Source organism: Cervus canadensis, chromosome 3 (assembly GCF_019320065.1).
Source record: "Cervus canadensis isolate Bull #8, Minnesota chromosome 3, ASM1932006v1, whole genome shotgun sequence".
NCBI lineage: Eukaryota > Metazoa > Chordata > Mammalia > Artiodactyla > Cervidae > Cervus > Cervus canadensis.
The window spans coordinates 83,036,993-83,059,305 of NC_057388.1; the positions used below are offsets into that span (position 1 = coordinate 83,036,993).

The 22,313-nt window shown below is 37.0% G+C and overlaps 1 long non-coding RNA gene across 1 annotated transcript in view; it reads left to right on the forward strand.

Moving 5' to 3' along the window:
- The window catches only part of LOC122438586, a 50,185-nt gene that overhangs the window by 18,831 nt on the left and 9,041 nt on the right, over positions 1-22,313 (forward strand). The window contains exon 2 of the long non-coding RNA XR_006268591.1: positions 21,706-21,994. This is a non-coding gene — a long non-coding RNA (uncharacterized LOC122438586). The remainder of the gene's footprint in view (positions 1-21,705; positions 21,995-22,313) is intronic.

Consider the following 22,313-nt stretch of genomic DNA (forward strand, 5'->3'; position numbering starts at 1 on the left):
GTCAGGTGGTCTGGTATTCCCATCTCTTGAAGAATTTTCCACAGTTTATTGTGATCCACACAGTCGAAGGCTTTGGCATAGTCAATAAAGCAGAAATAGATGTTTTTCTGGAACTCTCTTGCTTTTTCGATGATCCAGCGGATGTTGGTAATTTGATCTCTGGTTCCTCTGCCTTTTCTAAAACCAGCTTGAACATCTGGAAGTTCACAGTTCATGTATTGCTGAAGCTTGGCTTGGGGAAGTTTGAGCATTCTTTGGCATTGCCTTTCTTTGGGACTGGAATGAAAACTGACCTTTTCCAGTCCTGTGGCCACTGCTGAGTTTTCCAAATTTGCTGACCTATTGAGTGCGGCACTTTCACAGTATCATCTTTTAGGATTTGAAATAGCTCAACTGGAATTCCATCACCTCCACTAGCTCTGTTTGTAGTGATGCTTCCTAAGGCCCACCTGACTTCACATTCCAGGATGTCTGGCTCTAGGTGAGTAATCACACCATTGTGCTTATCTGGGTCATGAAGATATTTTTTGTATAGTTCTTCTCTGTATTCTTGCCACCTCTTCTTAATATCTTCTGCTTCTGTTAGGTCCATACCATTTCTGTCCTTTATTGAGCCCATCTTTGCCTGAAATGTTCCCTCGGTATCTCTAATTTTCTTGAAGAGATCTCTAGTCTTTCCTATTTTATTGCTTTCCTCTATTTCTTTGCATTGATCGCTAAAGAAGGCTTTCTCATCTCTCCTTGCTATTCTTTGGAGCTCTTCTAAAAGCATTGCTGTTCCATAAGTCAGTGTTTGCGCAAGTTCCGGTCAGTCTTACCTCAGGCATCCCTGAGGAAGGGAAACTAGTTACAGACCCAGTGTTAAATCTTTCCTGGGCCTGTATAATGATCCTTTGGGTAAACAAGCTACTGAAAGAATTCAGCAATAGACAAACCATTCTCTCTCTTCTCTCTTAAAAAGATGTTAAATAAATAAATAAATAGAACTATTAATTCAAAGAAGATATTATGCTAACTTTTATGACAATAGGGATTACATAACACAACTCTCCTTTTTTGGGTTTAGCTTCTACAATATCATGCCTTAAATAAAGACATAATCTTGACACTATTTACACCCAAGGTTTTATATATAATTACCTTCAGTCTCACATACCATATGATTTTTTTTTTTCCTTTAGAGATGGGTCTTCTACCCCCTAACACTTTTGGTAGAAATGTAAATTGGTGTAGCCACTGTGGAGCACAGTATGCAGGTTCCTTAAAACACTAAAAATAGAGCTACCATATGACCCAGATATCTCATTCCTGGGTATATATCTGGAAAATGAAAACTCTAATTCAAAAAGATACCTGCACCCCAATAGTCATAGCAGGATCATTTACAATAGCCAAGACAAAGAAATGATCCAAGTGTCCATCAACAGATGCTCGGTTTAAAAAGATGTGATATATATATATGTACATATATATTACTCATTCATTTAAAAAATGAAATATTGCCATTTTCAGCAACATGGATAGACCTAGAGAATATTATACCTGCTCCCCATTTGGCACTAGTGGTAAAGAATCTGCCTGCCAATTCAGGAGATGCAAGAGATGCGCATTCTATCCCTGGGTAGGGGAAGATTCCCTGCAGAAGGAAATGGCAATCCAGTATTCTTGCCTGGAAAATTCCATGGACAGAGGAGCCTGGTGGGCTGTAGTCCATGGGATTGCAAAGAGTCAGACATGAGTGAGCAGCTGAGCACACACAGAGAATATTATAATTAGTTAAGTAAGCCAGGCAGAGAAAGACAAATACTGTAATCACCTATATGTGGAATCTAAAACATAACACAAGTGACTCTACATACAAAACAGAAACAGACTCACAAATTTATGGTTACCAAAAGAGAAAGAGATGGGAGAATAAATTAGGAGTTTGGGATTAACAGATATAAACCTCTATCATAAAATAGATAAGCAATAAAGATTTACTATGTAACATAGGAAACTAAATTCAATATTTTATAATAACCTATAATGGAAAATAATATGTATATAACTAAATCATTTTGCTATACATCTAAAATTAACACAATATTGTAAATCAGCTATACTTTAGTAGAAAAAAAAGAAGAACATCTTCTGTTTTAAGCAACTTCAAACAATTTTTGTGATAAATTCTAAATAGCTAAAAGTTGTATCTTTATCTAGAATAAAATTAGAATTGACTTCCTATTTCTGATAGAACTATTGCTTCTCTTCCACATCTGTCTCTTCATCCTCTTACACTTTATTTTCACAAATTACCACTGATACACATCATAGTCAAGGTCATGGAACTTATTTCCTGTTATTGGATATTTTCCTTCCCTACAACCTTCCCCAAGGCAAAAGCCCTGAGTTAACTGCATCACCCTCACCCCATAAACACAAGGACCTCAATCAACTGCTTTCTGTTCACTGTTAAATTCCAAAGGTCCTGGATGCTGGAGGGCTTGAGGAAACAGAAATTCTGATCCATGAGATTTGAATAACTGCTCATGGGCTAATGGCAGGATCTCCATATTGAGAGGAGTAATAAGAAGTGAAGGCCATCGGGAGAAGAAACAGTGGAACAGGGCCTGCATTTTATGACTCGGTGAAGAGTTTAAAAGAAAATACTCAGATTACTGAGAAGGGAATAAAAAGACCAGTATTCAACCAAACATGTAACTGGTTTTTTCCTGTCTTTGGGTAGTTCAGGCATGCTAGAAATCTGAAACATTAATATTGAAGGAACTTTAGAAATCATATTATCCAGACTCCTTATTCAAAACTATTTAAGATCAAATTGGGAAGGCAAAAGACTAACTACAGTGGCAAAGCAAATCTTTTCCTTCCCTCGCTAAATCTCTTATTCTCCTTTCAAACTTTTTTATTTGCCTTATAAATTTTTGAGGTTGAACTTTTTTCTCTTTTCTTTAATAATGTCAAGTGCTTTAGTCATAAGTATGCTTTCTCCATTTCTAGTTGATACAGGAATTCATTATTTTTCTGGTACATACATAGGTTTTATAGAATTTTTTTATAGAATTTTTTATTTCTTAAATATTCAGATATCTGTTCAATCAGTGGATTTTATTCCTATGTATAGTTGGAGGTTAGAATTTAATTTTATCTTTTTTCAATATTTTTCCAATTGAAAAATTTATCTTTCACCATTGATTTAGCATACATACATTGTCCTACACACTTGGATCTAATTTTTTAGTTTTCTGTGTGTTTCCTTAGAATGTCAGTCAGTCTATATTAACGCATCACTCTGAGTGTGCGTGCTCAGTCGCTAAGCTGTGTCTGACTCTTTGTGACCCCATGAACTGTAGCTTGCCAGGCTCCTCTGTCCATGGTATTCTCCAAGAAAGAATACTGGAGTGGGTTGCCACTTCCTTTTCCAGGGGATCTTCCCAACCCAGGAATGGAACCCATATCTCCCGCAGTGGCAGGCAGAGTCTTTACCACTGACCCACCAGAGAAATCCATGCACCAGTCCACACTGTTTTAATTAGAGGTTTATGTAGTATGTTTTAATATCTATCCCCGCTAATCTTCTTACTTCCCATTGCCCTTTTTCTCCTGTTTTTTTCTCTCCATAGTAATTTGAGCTTCATTAAATTTTTTATATAACCTTTTCATCTCATTCATCTAATCTCAGTTCATCTAATCCTGTCATTTTTTAAAAAGGTATTTTTATTAGAGTTTATATTATCTTGGATAGAATTAGCATCTTGATGATGCTTATTCTTTCAAAGAATATGGAATACCTTTCCATTTGTTCAAATATAATGTACATTTCAAAAGTATTTTAAGGTTTTCTCTATAACTTTTTCATATTTGTTAACTTTATCCTTTCCTCTCCCATTTTTCAGTTGTTTCTATTTACTTAAACCATTGAGTAGCTTCTATTTACTCAAACCATTTAACATTTACATTCTAATATTCCACCCTTATTCTCATCTTTATTTTACTCTTGGATGGATAATTAAATACATGCAACAATGTTGACTAGAAGGGCTTTGCTAAAATTATCTCTTAAAAAATATTCATTTATTTATTTGGTTGTACTGGGTTTTTGCTGTGGCATGTGGGATCTAGTTCCCTGACCAGGGATTGGACCTGGGCCCCCTGCTTTGGGACCATGGAGTCTTAGCCACTGGACCAGCAGGGAAGTCCCTAAAATTATCTCTTGATTGATTGTTCTCTGGCAGGTTCCTCAGGAAAAAATTGTAAGTGCAACATTCTAAGTTCTTACATGGTTAAAACTGGTTTTCTATAGCTATAAAAACTGAAGGATCGCATGTAAAACCCTTGGCTCACACATTTTTCCTTGAATGTCACCCTATTTTTTTTATAAAAATATCACCCTATTTTAATCTAACGTTATATGCTATTGTTGACAATTTTCAGCTTCCGCTTTGTGGTTGTCTTTTACATCCTCGGTTACTTGTTTAATTATATTGAGTTCATTTTTCAGTATTGTGTTACAGTTTCCTTTTGTACTGTGGATTTTTCTCAGGGCAAGGCAATTATCATTATCTTACACAACTCTTCCATTTTTCTTTCCTTTATGTTTTATACAATAAAATTGTGTTCCTCTTCTCAGTTAGCCCAGGATGAGAGATGATTCAGTATCAAAGTAAAAAGGTGCACAGTCTTCCATTATTACTACGTGGTAGGACTTCACCTCCCTTACAACTTGATTTTCTCTCCCTGGGACTCGGATGTCTCTTTGCTATCAAATAAACCCTCTGGCTGATTGCCCATTACCTGTTTTCAATTATTCTTGCCAATACTGTCTTCAGTATAAGAAATGATGAGAAATTGAGCATTTTTCCCTTGGAGAATATTACTTGGACCCTATCTTACTAGCTGAGTTCTACATATCCAAAATCAATAACCTCAATTTCTTCCCACATTCCCTAAGTTTTAAAGAAAAATTAGAATGCTGTAAATAAATGTGATACCAGATGCACTCCAGCAAATGATAGCTCTTGGAATAGCATCTGAAATGACAATATGTACTCACTTGGAATTCAGAAATGAAAATGTCCCAGTGCCTTCCTTACTTCATTACTGAAGGGAATCAGCCTTCCACCACGGCAATCGCCTGTTCCCACCAGCTGACAATGAAATGAATACTCTGTAGGAGCTGAGATGATTGTGGCATTAAACTTAGCATTCGCTCCATGATCCTGCAAGACTGCTGCTGAATCTAAACTAAATCAGTTTTGAGAAGAGTCTGTACAGAGCTTGCTCATCATTTAAAATCTGGAGGGGAAAAAAAATGAGTAAAATCAAATGAGGTAGGAGAGAGATTATCAGCTAAGAGACAACTCAGGGATCTGTTTTAGATCAGGCGGAGAGGACAGGATAGAATCAGCCAAACAGCCTGGGGAGAGTGGACATCATCCGCCAAAGCCCCAGACATTGTTTTATTATTGTCATCAGTTGCAACGATGATGATAATAATAGTGATCTGGTGTTCAGCGCACACAAAACACTACAATAGCAATAGCAATGGTTACAGAAAGAAAAGCGTGATGCAGCCTCCCTGGCTGCTGAGCTTGGCATCTAAATTACCCGACTATGACCCAGAGCAGGGACACTGAGGGGAGAGAGTAGATGCCCGAGATAGGGAAGCACCTGACGTAGCGTGACATCACCTGGAGGTGATGGATCTCAGTCCTTTCATGCCCCGTGTGGAAGGGTTATCAGTGGCTGTTTAGTCCCAGTGGGTAACAGGGGGTTAAGGACCACGGTGAGGGGTAGGGAGAATGTTAATATCTCTGGGTAAAGTTTTCTGAGTGTATCTCATTTAGGATTCACAACAATGCAATCAATTAGAAACTATGGTTTCCATTCTGCTTAAGAAGTAACCGAGGTTTGAAGAAGTTAAAAGTGTCCAGGCTTCAGGTAGGAAGGAGAGAGAGCAAGGCGCAGGCTTGAAGCCCACTGAGGCAGAGCTGCAACCGTCCGTACTGAGAGCCTCGGATAAAACTGGGCAAGGAGAGGAAACAAGATGCTCCAAGATGTGATCTCCTGCCTACAGAAGGTCTTCATCTACATGGTCCTGCTGGGAGTCTCTTGTCTTATATTAAAGAAACTGGACAGCATCTAAAGATTGGGCACTGTATGTGGAAGCATGACATGAAAACCTGATTACAGTTTCTATCCACAAAAGAGACTCTTTGACTTCCACAGCTAAAAGAGAACACTATTTGTAAAGTGTAATAAAAAAAAAACTTCCAGTCACAGTGAACCTTACATTTGTTATAGTCAGCCTCTGTGAATGTTGATATAATTGTAAATCAGGCCAGACTCCATTTTCCAGCAACTATTAATTATAAAAGAATTATATCAAACTGGCCCTGTCTTGTAAGTCATTTCTATTCACATTTTTACTTCTGTCCAGAGGATTTCTGTGGAGAGTCTTTTACAATTAGCTATGGTTTACGAATGTGGACAACCACAATGACATTTAAGCATAAGACCATTGGTCTACATTTTTTAAAAATGTAAGAATTTTTTGTATGCTCAATTCATCAATTATTCAGAACTATGATTAAATATCCCATTATATTTTGGATTTCTCTATTTCTTTTGTAAATCCTTAATGTTTTCTTAATGTACTTTGAAATTTTGTTATTAGATACATACAAGTTTAAAATATGGTGAACTAATACTTTAAAAATTATGATATTGTTTATCTTTAAAAATACTTTTTGCCTTAAACATTCCTTCATATGATGTTAATCTAAGTATATCAATTTTCATTTAGTTGGGAATATCCTTTTACATTCTTTTTAAATTTTCTTTATATGATACTAAGATACTAACTTTTGTTTGGTTAGGAATATCTATTTTTACTCATTGGTTTTCAGAATTTATGGATCATTATGTTTTAGATGTACTTCTTATCAACAAGATATAACTGAGTTGTATTGCATGTGTTTTTAAATCCATTCGAGAAAAAACATCAACAGACCCAAAACACCAATTTTTCAACCGCTGTATTTATTCCGTTTATGTCCATAATGGGTATTGATATATTTGAATTTATTTTTGTGGTTTTGGTTTCACTTTCAATGTTGCTTTTTCTATTTTCTTGCTTTTTAAAACATTTATTATATTTTATTATTCCATCTCTTTTCACTATAAGTTTGGAGATAAATACCACATTCCTATTCTTAGAGTAGTTACCTTAAGCTTTCTATCATGAGCACTGAGCTTCTCAAAGTTTGAAATCAATGAAAATACTTACTATCCGTCCTACAATGCAAAGGTCTTAGCACTCTAAACACATCTGAACTATTTAATATTGTTGAGTATTTTAGTTCCTTGTGGTGGTTTTCCTTTTATTCCATAATGCAATGTTGTTATTATTTCCTAGTCAATGTTAGTTAAGCAAATTCTTTGTTCCTTATTCCTTTGCTCATGTCAGATTGTTCTGAGATTACTCTTTGTCTGAAGCACAACTTTTAAAATTCCTTTAGTAAAGATTGTTTGAGGACATTCTTTCAGTCAATTACACTTTTCTTACATAATTTTTTCTTGTATTAATACAATTATCAAAATCAGAAAACTAACACAGCTCTAAGACCACTATCTAGTCTGTAGATCTTACTCAAACTTTGCTGTGAATCCCAGTCATGTCCATTATGTGCTCTTGGTCTCCTTTAAGTTGAAACCACCCTTGATTCTTATTGTTTTTCATGAGTTTGCTATTTTGGAACAGAATAGGCCAGTTAGCTTATAGAATGACCCTCAATTTAGGTTTGTCCAATGGTTTCTCACAGTTAGACTCAGGTTATCATCTTCAGCAGCAATGACAAAGAATGGACATTGTCTCCTTGCGTCCTATCGGCAGACACATGGTTTTGCTTTGTCCCATTACTGGTCATGTTAACTGTGATTACTTCATTAAGGTGATATAAGTCAAGTTTTTCCACTGTAAACGTATCATTTTCCCTTAACAAATAAGTGCCAGCTTGTCAGTAAATTCTTACCTTTTATGGTTAAGTAAACCATTTTTATCTCCTAGCACTTCAAAGGGAACTTGTCAGGTTTCATTAATTTTTTTTGTTTTCTCAAATGGCAAAATGAAAGCTTGACCTATTTGGAAAATAATTGCAAAGAAGAAAAAGAAATATAGTTAAGAATTGGGATTGAAATTTGGAAAATTCATGTCTAGTTTCCTAAAATTATCAAAGTTACTAATAAGATTTTAACAAGGAATTTTGAAAGAATGGGAGTAAAATTGCTCACCAAAGATTTCAACCTATATAAAAACAGTGCAGAATCTTATCAAGTTAGGAACATAGCTAAAGACATATTTCTTCCCTGTAAAATTTTATTCAACATGAAATTTTATTTTGCTTTTATTACAACAAATTTTGTCCTAAATTTTCCTTTTGGTTAATTTTCCTAGGATAATAAGTTGAATACTTAATTTATCTTCTATACTTTTGATCACATCAAAAATATTTTTAAAACTACTAAATTCATTTTGATTTATGGTTTGGCCTCATTCCATAGAGTTTAAGTTTATACAAGGGTTAATATTTTATCATTTCGGAAACATTTTATTGCTGTTTCCTTGACTTATTCCTTAATCTTTATTGATTTCTTGGCCCAATTGTTACTTTATTGAATAGTTTTAAAAAATTTTGCATGTCAATTTTCTTTCAATTTACTTTTTTTCTAGTTTTATTGAACAGTGGTCTGAAAATACATTCTTCAGATGTCTGCATTTAGATTTATGTTAACTTTCTTTGTTTTCTATTATACAGGCAATTTCAATATATAAACAATGTGTGCTAAAAAATGAATAATTCTTATTTATGGTGTATACATTTTGGTAAATATAAATTCTTTCCTATTACTAATGATTTATTTTCTCTATATTCTTGTTTTATTTTAAAGTTGGCACAAATAGGACCAAAAAAAACACATAAGCACAGTTCGTGGAGGAGGCTGTGGGCATAAATCTCAGGCCTAGTATTTCTGTGTGATTTTGCTCAAATTGGGCTTCCCTTGTGGCTCAGCTGGTAAAGAATCTGCCTGTAATGTCAGAGAGCTGGGTTCGATCCCTGGGTTGGGAAGATACCCTGGAGAAGGGAAAGGCTACCCACTCCAGTATTCTGGCCTGGAGAATTCCATGGACTATATAGTCCATGGGGTCGCAAAGAGTCAGACATGACTGAGTGACTTTCACTCTCACTTCACTTTGCTCAAATTATCTGTCCTTTCTGTGACTCGATCTCATTACCTGAAAAATGATGATAATAACTGTATATGCCACATAGACTTTATATGAGGATTAAATATTTAAGAGATACACTTGAACATGTACATAAAATCAGTACTATACAAATGTTAGCTATTACTATTATATTTGCTTTAAATTCCACTTGAAACTTACATTCATTTTTTCTTGTTTCCTTAACCTTTTATTTTTAGTGTTTTTTGTTTCAGTGTTATAGTAATACAAATTATTGTATTTTATTCCTTATTTATATACACTACCCTATTTTTGGTGAGTGATTTAGACATCCTTATTCACAGATGTAGTCCCTATGCTAGTCCTATCACAGATCATTCCTTTTTTTTTTGCATATGTCATTCTTTATTGACTTTATGTAAATTTATACTTTTTTAGGGTTGAGTCTATTATCTATGATTCCATTTGTTATATAGACTTGCTTTTAGTTTTGTAACATTAAAACTTTTATTATGTTGTTTTTGAAAACATGCTGAAATAAACAAATGAAGTCACTTACCAAAACCTTTTCCAAATTAATCATTGATTTTGCCTCACAAACAAACTCAACAACTTTGCTCCCTTCTGTAACAGAGGAAGTATTTAACAATTTTTGGCTTTCCTTCTATCTGACCCCTGCTTTCTCAGCCTAATCCAATTCAGTGGGGAGGAAGAGGGAACTGAATAGAGCCCAGCTTTTGGTTGAACAATTAACTAAAATAATCAACAACCATCTGCTCCTTTCTTCATCCGAGAATTTCTTCTTGTTCTCTCAGCTCATTATTTTTCTTTTTGTTTACTTAAATTTCTGCAGAAAATAAAAAAGTGAAGTGAAGTGAAGTCACTCAGCTGTGTCCGACTCCTTGTGACCCTGTGGACTGTAGCCCACCGGGCTCCTCTCTCCATGGGATTCTCCAGGAAAGAATGCTGGAGTGGGTTGCCATTTCCTTCTCCAGGAGATCTTCCCGACCCAGGGATCAAACCCCGGTCTCCCGCGTTGCAGGCAGACACTTTAACCTCTGAGCCACCAGGGAAAATAAAAGGTACTTAAAAAAAAAAAAAAAAGCCCCTATTTTTGCATTACAGGGAGAACTAAAGGCTGCTGTTTTGTTTAGGAAACACTTATACCAAAGCAAGGCCTCTTCTGGAAAGAGAGAGGTAATCTAGACTAACTGAACAGCTCCACTAAATAATAGGAATATGATTTTATTTGTGGACTGAGTGGCATCTTCAAAAGATGTAATTTTGATCTGGGGGAAGTAGAACGATCGAGGATTCTGGGGTTGAGGAAGGGCATGAGAGAATGGTGACATGAAAGAGGAAGTGCTGATGACAGAGAGGGACGTGCATGGACCTCGAAGCCTGGGGATGAGTCTGACAAATCTTTGTAAAAGTTCAGAGGGATGGTAGCTCTTGGGAGTAGTGAATCCTGATAAACAATTCAAAGGTATCTTTGTTGCTGTTCAGTTGCTAAGTCATGTTGACTCTTTTGCAACCCCACAAACTGCAGCCCTCCAGGCTCGTCTGTCTATGGGATTTCCCAGCCAAGAATACTGGATTTGGTTGCCATTTCCTTCTCCAGAGAATCCTCCTGACCCAGGAATCGAACACATGTCTTCATTGCAGGTGGATTCTTTAAGCACTGAGCCACCAGGGAAGCCCCAAGGTTATCTTTATGTTGTTAAGATTACTTGGAAGATTCATTCCTAGCCATTCCCTACCATAGCCTACAATTTGCTGAGACCTAGGGGAAGGCGGGCTTATCTTGGTGTGAAGCTGGCTGGCCTCTATCCATTGTGGTACAGAGATGACCAGGTATGTCAGAGAAGCCCTCAGCAGCATCTGGAACAAGAGGGGAGAAGAGAAGTGCTCTGTACGTGTACCCCAATGCCCTCACAAACACTGTGGGACATGGGAGTGCATTTCCTACAGTCTCCCAGTATGGGGGCTGGATGCTAAATAAAACCGTGGCAATGCAGGATAGAAAACACTGGGACACTACGGATACATTTAAGATAGATAATTTTTATCTTGGGTTATTCTAAAGTCCTTAATAGAGTCCCAATTTGAGAACTGCCTTTTAAATTAAACACAGCTCTAAAAATTGTGGAAAACATTCTCTACTACAATAAAGGTTTTTAACATTTTAGAGTCAGACATCTCTAATAAAAATGATAAAACATTGGATCCTTTCATCAGAAAAATGTATCTATACATATACACATAATATTTTGTCTAAAATTTAAAATTTTTATTAAACAAACCCAGAAACTCTTTTTTCTCTCCTTAAAATTTAATAGATGTACATGGCAATTTGTTTCTGTTGGTTACTTTTTTGATGTTACAATGAGTACCTTTACCCACTGCTAGTTATACCTTTGATGATTGATTGTTTCATTTACCCTGTTTTCAGAAACTTCTTTTACTTCCATTAATGTTTTCTTGCATATCATCTTCCCTCACACTCTCTTAGTACATTTTGATTGTGTTCCTCAAACCCATCTTTTGTGAGCTATGCTAGAGACTGCATATGAGGGTGAGAAGTAGAATTATTTTGTTCATTACTTCATCCCCAGCATCTTGCACAACAGCTGGACTTGTCTGATAGTCAATCAATATGAAAATAATTATTTCATTCATTTCTTGTTAGCATTTATTAGTAAAATGCAGATTCCTAAGGATTCTAAGAACCATCATTTTTTTTAAGGCACAGATAAATCTGATGCAAGTGGTCCACAGAAACATCACTCATCTTCAAAGAGGAAAATCTATGAGAACAGGTCAAAAGTAAGGAATAATTCAGTTTGAGGGAGGGGCAGCCAGGACCGATGTATTTCTAAGGCCCTTACTGAAGCATCCTACAAGACAAGCAAATGAGGAATCAAAAGGTTCTCTCTTTCATTTCTTGGTTCTTACAGTGGCCCCAGGAGGCCCCAGCAATGGGCAGCAGGAGGAAGGATGCTGGGCCCATTAGGCTGGCAGTGAGTCCTGGCAATTTGAACTCCCCTAAACTTCGGTTTTTCCAACAGTCCTCCCCATGCAAATTCTTTCTCTTGGGATTTCCCCTGCCCACTGCTCCCTTTCCAGTGGGACAGACCTAAGAGGACACAAGGGACCCTATTAACAGTAAGTACCAAAGAATGTGCCTGTAATGCTAGGAGACGCAGAAGACGTGGATTCCATCCCTGGGTAGGGAAGATCCCCTAGAGGAGGGCATGGCAACCCACTCCAGCACTCTTGCCTGGAGAATCCCATGGACAAAGGATCCTGGTGGGCCACAGTCCCTGGGGTCGCAGAGTCGGGCACAGCTGAAGCAACTAAGTATACAGCATGCACTAAAGGATTACACTGATGTGTGAATACTAAAATTTGCATTGCATTTCTTCAGAATCTTTTAAAAATCAACATTCTTTTGGTCATATTTCACCCTGAAGAGTGTGGGAGGGGGAGAAAACTATTACCAATATCGTTTTGCGACCTACAGATAGGAACGTGTTAATGGAGTTTACCAAATAATAAACTCCACATTGGCAGGAAGATTCCCCCCTAATTTTTTTACTGTGCTAAGATACATATAACATAAATTTTTTCCCTTAAAACCATTTTAGTGTACAGTTCAGAGGTATTAAATGCATTCATACTGTTGTGCAACCACCGTCCATCTCCAGGGCTCTTTTCACATTGCCAAACTGAAACTCTGTATCCATTAAACAATAATTCTCCATTCTTCCTTGCCCCCAGCCCCTGACAATCACCATCCTACTGTCTGTCTCTGAATCTGCCTACTCTAGGTGCCTCTTGTAAGTGGAATCAGATGGTATTTTTGGCCAACCTAATACTTGAGTACCAGGTCCCCTTACTAGCACGGGGACCATGATACTTAATTAGCATTGCCTCCTAAGATCTTAATTTAGGACTGTATTTTCAGATCTTTTAAATGCTGAGCATTACTCAAATGAAGTTCAGTTATAAGTGTTAGTCACTTAGTTGTGTCCAACTCGTTGTGACCCCCATGGACTGCAGCTGTCAGACTCCTATGCCCATGGAATTCTCCAAGCAAGAATACTGGAGTGGGTAGCCATTCCCTTCTCCAAGGGATCTTCCCAACCCATGGATCGAATCCAGGACTCCTGCATTGCAGGTAGATTCTTTACTGTCTGAACCACCAGAGAAGCCTGTGTAAAGTATTTACTAAAACTGCTTAATTTAAGCAATAGGAAATCTATCTTAAAGACAATATTTCCTAAAAGTAGTGATGAAGTTTAATGTCTACATTTATCCAAGTTAAAGTACCTCTGAAGAGCATTTTATCACACTTATATATACCAAACACATATCTGAAAGAAATTGACTTCACTGTCAAGTCGAATGAGCTTGGGCACATTCAGAGTAGTTTGGTGGCAGAACAATTTGCAAGGCCTAGAGTTAAAAATAATTGAAGACATATTATTCAATTTTTTTTTTTTTGAAATTGCTTGCCAGCTAGAGTCTAGTGTATATTGTTTCAGGTCTAACTGGATTTTATAAATACCAAAAGATGGGAATTTGCAGTGTCAATACTGACAGAACAATAGCTCTATTGAGCTCAATAGAATTCAATCTTGCAACAGAATTTCCTGTTTTCCTTCTTGTTTTTTCTACCTTCAACATCACAACTTACCAAAAAAAAAGAAAAAGAAGAGATAAAGCATTCCTTTACTAGACTCAGAAATGTTGTATCATGTCTCCTTTCTCTAAAAAACAAACCAAGAGCCTTGTGCCCTTCATCTTTTCAGATTCCTAGATTCGTTCAGCGAGACCTGTCTCCACTGGAGCATAGCGAACACAGATCTGCATGCCTTACATCAGCAATCATGCCCTGGTGGACTTGACATTGGTTGTGGCAGTTTGATAGGTTTAGAGTTGCTCCATTGTAATATCTCATCAGTGTTTTAAAACAACAGAACTGCATGAAATACATAAGAGGTCCTCAAAGCATGGAACAGTAATAGCATGCAGATCAGACAGAAAATCATACGGGCTTGTAAACAGTTTAACATTCATGGGATCAGGCTGGATATCTGACATAAAGCCACCAGAGGGTCCCAAGGCAATCTTTATGTCCCTGAAATAGTGCCCTCACATATTGCCAATGTTCTTCTCTCCAACATAGCCTGAAATGTCAACCAGCTTTTTTGGGTTATACAACTAGTTAGTTATTTTCTTAAAAACAATACTGAAGTTTATCAAATGGTTCAAGGAGATGTTGAAAAGTCCTCCGTATATTAGCATGAATTATTATGTGAAATTATTAATAGCTCATATCACTTTGAACAAAACACAGGTCCTAGGAAGGTGGAGAAAACAAAGATATTAATACAGCAAGTTACCACAAGGTGGGTATTTGATAACTCCAATATTGGAAACTTCTGAGGACTTTTACTAAATTTTTTTATTAGTCATTTTTTTCTTGTTTCCTGTAGCTTGGTAAATTTGTAAGTGAATGTTGGACATAGGTATGCAAACTTCTGGGGACATCTTGCTTCTTTTAGTAAGCAGTTATGGTAAGGAAAATTCACCTTAATCTGGTCTGAAGTTGAAACTGAGCTTAGTTTGAAGCTGAGTTTAGCTTGCAGTGCAGGTCAGTTTATTTCTGGTTCATCGTTACTATTACAAGAATAACTTGTTAGGAGTCAAAACTGAAATCCAAATTGTTAATTAGTTCTCTGCTCCATAATGATCACTGAATTCCATTTTTGTGTCTCAAGCTCTGGTCTGATTTCTGACCAGTCATCCTTCAGTTACAAATTGGCAAATACCTTGAGAGCAAAGGCATCACAGAATGTTGTGTTGGTTTACTTTCCTTCTCTTCTCTTCAGCTATCTGACTTTCAAGTACTTGCTGCCTTAGAATTTCTCTAGTGTCTTAAAACACATAATGGGTGGTGTGTGTGTGAGCACGTGCATGCATGTGTATTTTAATCTAGTTTTTTGCTTTTCCAATTTTCTTGGAAAGTTGATTGGTCTGCTATAAACTAGTCTGTCAGAGCCAAAGCAGAAGTCTTCAGGAGTATTTGTAATTAACATAGACTACCAAGGAAGAAGTCCTGGAAGAGGAAAGACAGAATAAGCTTTCATATTTTTGTGGGCTCTTTTTCACTTCTGGGAGTTTCTTTCTACTCACTGACATGCCATTTGCTCAGACTCCCCTTCATAGTTTCACACACTGTCCTGCCTCTGAGCACCATTCCTTCAGAAACATTACCTTAATGGCTATAGTGAATCGCATTTTGAAATCCTTTTGAAAATTGATTTTGAAAATCTTTCATTCATTCCTGTTGTGTGCCTTGGGCATTCTCACTGGAGAAAACTACAAAGAAATAAGTATCATCCCAATAATTTTTCATAGCAAAGGATAAATGGTAGTTCTTCCATCACTTAGAAAAAAATCACAGGCCCATGGAATCAGTAGGGAACTTAGAGAATTCTGTCTAGTTTCTCATGAAGATGCCAACCTGCCTGAGGTACCACACTATTTGAAGGGAGGAACGAACTGTAATTGTCTTCTTCCTGTCCATGGCTCTTTCAGAAAGAGTCTATTGCTTGCAGTTACTTCATGGGAAGATTTAAGATAATAATAACTCTTAGACTACATCTATAATGTCCTCTCTGGGGAGAAAAAAATATTTTGTGATTGTTGCCTAACAATCTCGTCCCATACCCCAAACTTTCTGGTCTAGACTGTCCAAAGATGACTGTGATTTTAAAACTTACATGTTGCTGTGTAAGTTCAGTTCTCCACAAAATGGACATTTGCATGCAGGAAGTTTATTAAGAAAGCTTGCAGGGGAGTGTAAAAAGGTTGGGCAAAGAGGATGAAACTACAAAAAGGTTCACTCAATCATGTGAGTACTCTGGATCAGGATGCTGCCCTCACAGTGGTCCTGACCTAGGCAAGGAGGAAATCTTCCTGTTTCAACCAGGCAAATGATGCAGGCTGAGCTCAGGGAAAGGGTGTGGCCTTGAGCAGGGTGGCTGTCTTTGGTGAAGGGCCTTTCCCAGAGAGGCACTCACTTGAGAGCCGTTAAATAATAAGTCTCTCAAGGTTCATTCCTGGAAGGGCAACTTGGGAAATACCATACAGCATCTACTATGGGTTCTTAATTAAACCAAAGTCTAGAACAAGTAAAAGCTGAAAGGAAGTCATTGAAGATAAAATCCAAACAAACTAAAATGCATCTCTATTTGTCTCTCTGTTGTCTTTGAAATAAATAGCAGAGAACAATAGTCTGAAAGTGAAATAACCTAATGGTTTTATTCATAAATGTTTTATACTTATTATCAAAGAGAAGCCATTAAGAAAGCTTGTAAACTTCACGTTCATCTGTGATGAAGGATATCAGAGTTGGGGTAATTGCTTTCTAAAGGGTACTTTCACTCTTTTCATGTGCCTTGTGCAGGTTTTACTGAGATGCTTAATAAAATAATTGTACCGAAGTCAAAACAACTAAAAAGCAGACATCATTCTCCAGTCATGCACATCACCATCTGAAGAACAGAATAAATATTCATTTACTAAGAACAATCACTGTATAGTCAAAACAGAATTTTGTATTTGACTTTAGCAATGAAGGAAAGTATCTAATAATATATTTAATGAAAGGAATTAATGCTCTTCAGTACAAAGCTATCATGTTAATAGTTTTATTGAATTAGTTTAAGAACATGAATAAAGTATATGATCTCTAAAACTGTCAAACTCCAAATTTTTTAAGAAAAATTTAAAAGATCAACAAGGAAAATGTTTGTAATGAGTTATTTATAAACAATTTCAACTCCTTCAGTTTCAGTCAAATTAAATGTAAGCTTTTATTGCTATCATGAAATTCTAAAGCGCATATCCTGTTCATCCTGAAATGACTACGTTCAGTTGGGTCTGTGTATGTGTGCAAGTATTCTTAGAAGTCAAGTTGTACAGGACATGAACTTGAGACCATTATGTTATTAGAATGGAGAAAGATACTTTTATATGAGAACATCAAATAAGAAATTAAGGAGCAATTTGAAGGATGAAAAAAATCTCTTATTAATGTTCATCTGTGTTTCCTTTAACAAGTCTGAGAATCCTGATTTTTCACACCCAGTCTAATTTAAAAATAAAAGCTAATAACTGGAAGACTATAAAACCATCTGATTTTCTTGTGTTCTCAAAGTCTAAGTCATGAAAGAAACCCACATAAAATTAGCAGAAATATGTGTATGATGTGACTCAAGGAATTTCTCAAAACTATTTTTCATTCAAATCCCAAAGAAGGGCAATGCCAAAGAGTGTTTAACTACTGCACAATTGCACTCATTTCACATGCTAGCAAAGTAATGCTCAAAATCTTCCAAGCTAGGATTTAATAGTACACGAACAAAGAACTTCCAGGTGTTCAAGCTGGATTTAGAAAAGGCAAAGGAACCAAAAGCTCAAATTGCCAACATCCGCTGGATCATAGAAAAAGCAACAGATTTCCAGAAAAACATCTACTCTGCTTCATTGACTACACTAAAGCCTTTGACTATGTGGATCACAACGAACTGTGGAAAATTCTTAGAGATAGGAATACCAGACCAGCTAACCTGCCTCCTGCATAACCTGTATGCAGGTCAAGAAGCAATAGTTAGAACTGGACATGGAACAACAGACTGGTTCACAACTGAGAAAGGAGTACATCAAGGCTGTGTATTGTCACCCTGCTTATTTAACTTATATGCAGAGTACATCATGAGAAATGCTGGGCTGGATGAAGCAAAAGCTGAAATCAAGACTGCTGGGAGAAATATCAATATCAATAATCTCAGGTATGCAGATGACATCACCCTTATGGCAGAAAGTGAAGAGGAACTAAGGAGCATTGATGAAGGTGAAAGAGGAGAACAAAAATCTGGCTTAAAACTCAACATTAAAAAAACAAAGATTATGGTCCCATCACTTCATGACAAATAGATGGGGAAACAATGGAAACAGTGACAGATTTTATTTTCTTAGGCTCCAAAACCACTGCAGATGGTGAATGCAGCCATGAAATTAAAAGACGCTTGCTCCTTGGAAGAAAAGTTATGACTAACCTAGACAGCATATTAAAAAGTAGAGACATCACTTTGCCAAAAAATGTCCATATAGTCAAAGCTATGGTTTTTTCCAGTAGTAATGTTGGATGTGAGATTTGCACCATAAAGAAGGCTGAGCACCAAAGAATTGATACTCTTGAACCATGGTATTGGAGAAGACTCTTGAGAGTCCATTGGACTGCAAGGAGATCAAACCAGTCAATCCTAAAGGAAATCAATCCTGAATATTCATTGAAAGGACTGAATCTGAAACTGAAGCTCCAATACTTGGCCACCTGAGGTGAAGAGCCTACACATTGGAAAAGACCCTGATGATGGGACGATTGAAGGTAGGAGGAGAAGGGGATGATAGAGGACCAGGTGGTTGGATGGCATCACCAACTCAATGGACATGTGTTTTGAGCAAGCTCTGGGAGATGGTGAAGGACAGGGAAGCCTGGAGTGCTGCAGTCCATGGGGTCACAAAGAGTCAGACATGACTGAGCGACTGAACAACAACAAATACCTGATTTTAGATATCTTTCCCCGAACCAGCTCCCAAAGTTTTGCCTTTTAATCTGTCCAGACGTCCCCGCTATTGGAGGAAGTAATTGGAATGCTGTCATCTTTAAACATGAGACTTGGAAGGAAGCCCAGTCACTGGGGTAATTTTTATGCAGTTAGTATCCTGCTTATTATTTGATGCTTAGATATATTTTTGTTGTTGTTAACACTGAGCAATTTGGCAAATTATCTATTGGAGAGAACTGAGCAGATAATAGAAAAAAGTGGTTACTTTTCAGTTAGAAAGGAAGGACTAAGAAGATTTAGGCAGGGAGGGTGGTGGGCACTTAATGGAGGAGACCTGAGTATACATTGCCATGAGATGTGAAGAACATACAAATCTACTTTGTGAGTTTCTCAGTTTTCCCTGATGCCAATGCTGTTAGCAGGCCTTCTATTTTCTACTGTTCTCTCAAGTGATAACTTTCTCTGACTTACATTGTGGGGCCCTTGCACCTTTTTTAATCTGCTTTATCCTATTAACCAGCAGAAATGCTAATATGCCTCCAGTTCCTTTCTCTTCTTAGTACTGGAGATTTTTATTTATTCCTAAACACTACCAAGGGCCACAGAAAGAAGTAAAACTTAAAATGTTGCCACTTATTAAGCAAAGTGTTTGTTACTTATGCTTCAATATCAATGAAATAAGAAACAATATCAAAAGCCAAGAAGCAGCTTATTGTCTTCCATTTCCAAGCTAAGTATGTATTCTTTCCTCATTCATTCTTAACATGGATCATTAGGGACAAACTGATAGGATCATACCTTGTAACTATTACCATTTTTGAAGTACAATATTCTGTTGGAAAGTTCTCTGATGATTCCAATAATTGCTCTTCTTATATTAAGATCCTCTGGTTCTAAATATTTAAAAACCCTGTATCAAAGCTCTTATAACTTTTGGTGAAGAAATGAGAAAACATTTTCTGACTAACCAGCCTCAGTGCTTAAATACAGATTTTTAAAGTAATAATGGCCATCATAATTGTATTTTTGAAATGAAATCCATAATAAGTATCTCAGTTGAGGTACAGATGAATTTCTGCTGTGTCATGGTCTTCTTTTATGTGAGGGCTATTAGTCTGTGAGCTGGTTATACATAAGCTAATCTGAGCATTGATCTGACTTGATAAATTTTGTTTAAAATATTTTGTGTGTATCATGTATGGTGATGGAAGTAAAACTCTGGGGGAAAAGGCTCTGTGTGTGTGTGTGTGTGTGTGTGTGTGTGTGCACATCCACATTTGTATATATAAACTGGTAAACTGGTATACATATGGGGAGGTACCTATCCATGTAAATACTGTAAGACAAGAATTTTTAATGAGCAAAATTTAGGAATTTGAATAGCTACCTATAGACAGTATCTAAACATGAATTTCTAAAAAATTTTCCAAAGCCTGTTACTGTCTGTTTAAATCCTAGAAATAGAAATGATTTGCTCATATAGTACTGCTTCTTTTTAGGTTCTGGGGGCTTGAGTATCTGAGGTTCTAAGAGCTAAACTTCACAGGCATACTAGAACTTTGAATGTTTTGAGGTTTAATGTGAGCAATTTCCTTGCTCTTTTGCCTAGCTGGTAAATCATTTACCCCAGTAGGCAAACTTTTTCTTTTAAAAATTCTTCTATTGGGAAAAAAAAAAAAAAAGCCTCAAAATAGAGTTGAAATAGAAGCACCGTGTCCTTTCTCTGGACAAAAACCTACCAAAGTAGAAAACAGTGGTCGACTTTTTAACTAAAAACCCAGTGGGAAAACAGGAGGAAGGAATTTTAAATAAGAAAGATGTATCTAAAAATCCTTTCTACTAAGTAGAAGGAAAACAACAAATTATTGGGTAGAGGTTAAACATTGGTATTAGTGGAAGTATAGAAGCATACATTCTGTTCCCAAAAGACCCTGAGGGCAAAATAACACTAGGTTCTGGAGCTGAATATCTATACCTATTCACTCCCTGCCCCCCAGCTTTAGCAAGAGAACAGTCCTACTGGGATCTGAGAGTCCTGAGTCTGAGTTACAAGCATTCCAACAGCACCTGAGTGTATTTCTTATACAGAATGGAAAGGAAAATAATTTTCAGAACCAAAATCATCACCAGAGAGAAGTATTAAAGAAGTAGCTAGATATTTCTCTTTGTGTCTCAAAGAAAACCTTAATCTATTTTCTTTGCCATCCTGTTAATTCATAGACTTGACATCACTCTGAATTTCATGTTATGTATATTTACCCCCTGGCTTGCCTGATGGCTCAGATGGTAAAAAATCTGCCTGCAATGTAAGAGACCCAGATTCGATCTCTGGGTTGGGAAGATTCCCTGGAGAAGGGAATGGCTACCCACTCCAGTATTTCTGCCTGGGAAATTCCATGGACAGAGGAGCCTGGTGAGCTACAGTTCATGGGGTCCCAAAGAGTCGGACATGACTGAGCAACTAACAATTTCACTTTCTTTCATGTTTACACACACACACACACACACACACACACACATATATATAGGGCTTCACTGGTAGCTCAGATGGTAAAGAATCCACCTGCAATGAGGGAGACCTGGGTTTGGTCCCTCGGTTGGGAAATCCCCTGAAGAAGGGAACAGCTATCCACTCCAGTATCTGACCTGGAGAATTCCATGGACAAAGGAGACTGGTAGGGTACAGTTCATGGGATCACAAAGAGTTGGACATGACTGAGCAACTCTCACTTATATATATATGTATATTATGGTATCTCCTTGGTCTGTAGATGCATCATTCTAATCTCTGCCTCATCTCCTTCTGTCCCACAGGGTTGCCAAGTGATGGGAGAGGCTGGCTTGGGAGTGGAGTTTGTCTCCAGCAGATGTCCCAGCTGGGAGAGTATCATCAGATCTCATGACTTTACCAGCAGTGATCACCAAGAGGACCACTTCATAAGCGTTACTTCCCCTCAGTTCCATGGTAGAGTTGGTCACTGTGTCTTGCTTTAGACTACCAGCCAGCATCATATTTGGTGTTCATTGTGCAAACCCTCCAAACTCTTCAAATAAGGGCTGCCTAATCCACAGATTCAACCAGGATACTTCTGAGCACTGACCTGTAAGTGCCATCCAAAGAGATTTTTTAAAGTAGTCATCATTAGGACTGAAGTCTTAAACTTTGGAATGTGATGGAGCCTTTATTACCAGTATAACACAACTCTCAGGATTTCAACATTTATATCTATCAAATACCCCCATTTTATGCAGTATTTTCATTCCTAATACATTAAGAAATAATCTATTAACATATAATGTAACTTGCGCAACTACCCATGCTATTAATAACAAGAAAGAAAAAAAAAATAGACTGAAGTGTTCCCAAAACTGAAGAGGAAACAAAAAGAAAAACAATAGGAAAATTCATTATCTTAGTTATT